The sequence below is a fragment of the Petaurus breviceps genome, unplaced genomic scaffold (assembly GCF_028583685.1).
Source record: "Petaurus breviceps papuanus isolate PSGF00001 unplaced genomic scaffold, PetGlider_PUasm1.0 90515, whole genome shotgun sequence".
Taxonomy (NCBI): Eukaryota; Metazoa; Chordata; class Mammalia; order Diprotodontia; family Petauridae; genus Petaurus; species Petaurus breviceps.
Genome location: NW_027187269.1, coordinates 1769780 through 1774957, shown reverse-complemented (window position 1 = coordinate 1774957; position 5178 = coordinate 1769780). Strand labels below are relative to the sequence as shown.

At 41.9% G+C, this 5178-nt stretch overlaps 1 pseudogene; it reads left to right on the top strand.

Annotated features, from left to right (window-relative positions):
- Positions 1 to 4122: 4122 nt before the first annotated feature.
- LOC138142037 (probable E3 ubiquitin-protein ligase TRIML1 pseudogene) lies at positions 4123 to 4878 on the top strand (annotated as a pseudogene).
- Positions 4879 to 5178: the final 300 nt, after the last annotated feature.

The window sequence follows — 5178 nt, the reverse complement described above, 5'->3', positions numbered from 1 at the left end:
CCAGCCCTCTATAAAGGAGAGCTTTTGAAGGAGTTTAGAGATCCATTATCCAGTCTTATAATCAGAGGAGAGAGAAGGATTACATTTTTGACACTGGGTATTGAAAGTTGAACATAGCAGAAAAAGATCTTGATTTAGAATCAGAAACTTATCAGAAGATGAACCCTAACTGTAACTACCTGTGCAGCTTCTACTTACTTAATTCTATTTTCAGTTCCTCAGTTTTCTCATCTGTACAGTGGGGGGATTGTACTAGATGACCTCTACAGTCTCTTCCATATTTATAGCTTTCACCTATATTCTTATGATCCTAGATGGTCTTTAAAGGCCCTTCTAGCTCTAGCTATACAATTCTAGAAGGCCCCCAATTTACTGAGTTTTAGAACAGGAGAAACAGAGCAAAGGGTGTCAACAGAGAAATGAGTCAAAAATAAGATGGCCAATTTCATAATAAGATTGAGACATAACTGATGGTTATGCTGATAGGCTTTGTTACTATCCTCACACTGTCAAGAGAAAGTGCCTGACAGCCCCACACATTGGGTAGGCCTCCTGCATTAAATTTATAAGAAGACACAGGTAAGAGTTGGGTAGCTAAATGAGGCAAGTGGATAGAGTGATGGATCTGGAGTTGGAAAGACATTAATTCAAATCCTGTCTCTGACTATATGTGATACTATGTGAGATTCTAGGAATGACTTTTACCTTGCTAAGCCTTAATTTCCCTGTTTGTAAATTGGAAATAATAATAGCACCTATCTCACAATATTACTGTGAGGATTGAATATAAAGTGTTTTGCAAATCAAAAAAGTGTCATTTGTATTAACTATTATTTTTAAAATTATTAAGAGATGTGCAGGATGGGCAAGAATGGGATGGGTTGTGATACAGAACACTGTAGTATTTCCCACATCAATGAAATCACTGGTCCCTCTGATAATTGGAGCATAGGATATAACAAAGAAATGTTTCATATTCTTAGGACTAAGATGCCATTTCAGTGTAGCACCTACTTTGAGAATGACTGAGAAGTTGGACTGAACACTGAAGATGGATAACCATCCCTAGTACTCAAGAATTGCTTATAAAGGGGCAGCTAGGTGGCACAGTGAATAGAGCACCAGCTCTGGAATCAGAAGGACCTGAGTTCAAATCCAGGCTCAGACACTTAACATGTACTAGCCATGTGACTTTGGGCAAGTCACTTAACCCCAATTGCCCCTCTGAAAAGCAAAAAAAAAAAAGAATTTCTTATAAAAGGTAGTCTCTTTCTTTATCCTCCTAAAGGAGAGAAGATAGCTGAAATCTCATGAGGGTTGAAAATGAGCAAGGGACTTAAGAAGAATTTTCGAGAAGCTCCAGAAGAAACAAACCACTGCAACCAGTAGAGGAGTGCAACCAAAATGGTGGGGAAATGGGGGATATTGCCTAACCCTGTCATAACCAACATCATCAAACAGCATCAGTTGATGCTACAGGGAATGAGAAAAGGAAGGTTCTGAGACTCTGCTATTGGGACCGCATGATCAAGGTAGATTGCAAGTCAGACAGAGCTGCTGCTATGCCTATGGAGCTGAAGAGAGAGAAATAAGTAAATTCTATAGCCTCTCTCTTCTGCCTTCTTCTCTCTGCTCTCTGATTATCTCTCTAGGGAGAGACGAATCCTCTTGGCCAATCCTCATTTAAGAATCAGTTTGCTTTGTTTTTGGCCAGTTGCTTTCAGACTGTGTGATTGTTTTATTGTATTGATTTCTGTGTATCCTTGGAGGCAAAGGGATAGTGTGATACTGAGAGAGACAGATTTTCATATCTGCATGAGGGCTCAGATGTATACTGAAAAGAGAATTATTGATTCATAATTCAACTTCCCAAATGCAGAGAAACCTCAAGTAAATCCAGACCCAGACCAAAACCAACAAAACAAGACCATGTGTGTGTGTGTGTGTGTGTGTGTGTGTGTGTGTGTGTGTGTGTGTCTTTTAGCCATACTGAGGTTAGGTGCTACAGGTATCTTTGTATGCTTTATTCTTTCCACCACACAGGTTAAAGAAACCCATCCTTCAATAATAATAATAACAACAACAATAAAAATGGTTAGCATTTATAAAAGTTTTTTTTAAGGGTTTGAAAAGGTTTTACATGTTATCTCATCTGATCTTTTCAACAACCCTGTGAGGTAGGTGCTATTACTCTCCTCATTTTGCATGTGAGAAAATTGGGACTGAGAGAAGTTAAGTGCCTTGCCTAGGGTCCTAAAGCTAAGCACCAGAGTCAGGTTTCAAACTTGGGTCTTGATTACTCTGGGTCCAGCATTCTATCGTAGCTGTCTTCAAGGACTGGAGTCAAAGCTAAAGCTGTTTGTACAGATAAAGATATACATGAAGGAAGAAACTGGGAATATGTGGCAATACCTACATGAGGGAGGAGGTGAACTAAAGGGAGTGTAACTAGTTCTGTCCACCTACCCTTTACCTCATGGTTGTGGCTGTGTGGTTTCTCCTTTGCTCTCAAAGAGGACCATGACCTCAGGGAGATGAGGGCATGATTTACAGTTGACTTTGATTTGAGTAAGGGAGAGTTGTACAAAATCACCAGCCTCACTTTCTCCTCCAGAGTCATGTGGGTCCAGAAGACAGATATCAATCAGAATGACTGGAGATGGCCCAGGATATAATGGGGGAACTTGGCCTTTTAAAGCTAAGGACTCTTCAAGTACTCTGAGTGAGGCAACATCTATTCAGGGACTAGGCCTCTTTAAGAAGTGAGTCAAGGAATGGTTCCTTTAATAAAAATTTTAAAAAATCAAATTAGGGTACATAGAGACACAGGATAAGTTGAATATGAAGGGATGATATCTAAAAATAAAATTAAGAAGTAATAGAAGAATATATTGGGAGGAGAAAGGGTGAGATAGAATAGGGTAAATTATCTTATAAAAGAGGCAAGAGAAAACTGTTACAATGGAGAGAAAGAGCAGGGAGGTGAAGGGGAATGAGTCAATGCTACTCTCCTTGGATTTGGTTTAAGTAGGGAATAACACACACTCAACTGGGTATCTTACCCTACAAGAAAGTGAATGGGGGGGGGAAGGGAGGCTAGGGAGGGACATTGAATATAGAAGGGAGGGCAGATTGGGGGAGGGGGTGGTGTGATAGTAATGGCAATTAAAGATTCCCCTGTATTGGCTTGGTTTTCAAATTGATTGTGTTAAAACCCAGAGCTTGTTAATCCCACCTGTGGGATGGACTTGTCAATGTGAAAAGAAAGTCCTGAACTGGGAGGAGCTGGTGACGTAGATTTGGAGAGACAAGAGAGAGGCGGAAGACCTTTTTGGAAGCAGCACCTCGTGGAGAGAGAGAGAGAGACTAAGAGAATTGCTGGTGGCCGCTTTGAATTGCCCTGGACTTTTGAGACCTGCCCCCTGAGCTGCCAAGGACTGAGGGGACATGGCTGTTTTGCTGGTACTTTGTCTGTCTGTTTTGATGTTATTTTGCCAGATTTGTCCACTGGTGAAAGACAGTCCTTTTGTTGAAGAAGTCCTGGAACCTGGCTGTTCACTAAGAAGCCCTGAGACTGTCCTGCAGACAGAGAGTGAATACTGTCCACTGGTGAAGGACAGTGCTGTTGTTGCAGGGGTCTGGGAGCCTTTCTGTTGGTTCAGAAGCCCTGAAGAAGGATTTTCTTGTCTGCAGAACAGTCTCAGGAGCTCTGAACCAACAGCAAGGTTCCAATGCTTCTGCAACAACAGGACTGTCTTTCACCAGTGGACAAATCTGGCAAAACCACATCAAAATAGACAGACAAAGTACCAGCATAACAACCATGTCTGCTCAGTCCTTGGCAGCTCTGGGTGGCAGCTCTCAAAAGTCCTGGGCAATTCAAAGTGGCCCTCAGCAATCCTCTCAGTCTCTCTCTGCCTCCAAGGTGCTGCTTCCAAAAGTTCTTTTGCCTCTCTCTTTTCTTGTGTCTTTCTAAATTTATGTCGCCAGCTCCTCCCAGTTCAGCCTTCTCTTTTCAAGTCAACAAGTCCATCCCGCAAGTGGGATTCACAAGCTCTGGGTTTTAACACAATCAAACCAAAAACCAAGCCAATACAGGGGGATCTTTAAATTCCATTACAATTACACAAGGCCAAGGTGTCCCAACAAATCCAGAATCTGCAATGGTTGATTGTAGAAGTAGAGGAGAATTTGGGCAAGGTGCCCTTGGAAATGCTGCAGTAGGTGACAGGCCTTTGCAAAGGAGTGAGGAGCTGCTGCTTCAAGAAGCAGAGCTCCCTTCCCCTTGGCTTGACCATCTGCCCCATCACAGGCTTGAGAGAAGTGCTCATGAGTTTCCAGAGGGATATAACTCTTGATCCCAACTCGGCCAATCCCTGTCCCATCCTGTCTGAAGACCTGAAGATGGTCCAGTGTGGAAGTGTCCCCCAGGACCTGCCTGACAACAAAGAGAGATTTGACTATGTTCTTGCTGTTTTGGGGGCTGAGAAGTTCACCTCAGGCAAACACTATTGGGAAGTGGAGGTGGGAGAAAAGGCAGACTGGGAATTGGGCATCTGTAAAGATTCAGTTAGCATAAAGGGGAAACTCTCTTCCTCATCTGAGGGTGTAAGGACCCTAGTGGGCCACACATCTGGACATCATTTCTGCCTTTTGAATTCATACCATGGCTTTCAATTGATTCAGCCTACATACAAAGTAGACATTTTTCTTGATTATGAAAAAGGACATATAGCATTTTATGATGTCACAGACAGATGCCTTCTCGATAGTCCCTCATATAAAGTCTTTGAAGGGCCTCTTTGCCCTTACTTCTCTTTTGGCATGCCTATGGAAGAAAGTACCCCTGGGATCACTCGTTATCTATGCCATCAATAATGAGTAGAGGGCTGTCAATGATGCTAATTACTCTCAATGCAAGTGATTGGAAGTGATACTGAAAATGACTTTCCATTTATTTGAAGTCATGTTAAATGGTGAATAAAGTGATGTGTGATTATCCAAACCAATGAGAATAAAGTCTATCTTGTTTATACTGGCATAGAAAAGGTTTTTTAAAAAATGGTAGCTGATATGCAAGCTCCTAAATTGAAGATCATTTGGAAGGGGGGACAGAAAAGGAACGAGAGAAGAAATGAGGGTAAAAAAATGGGTGACAATAATTTTCAAGTTGAGAAG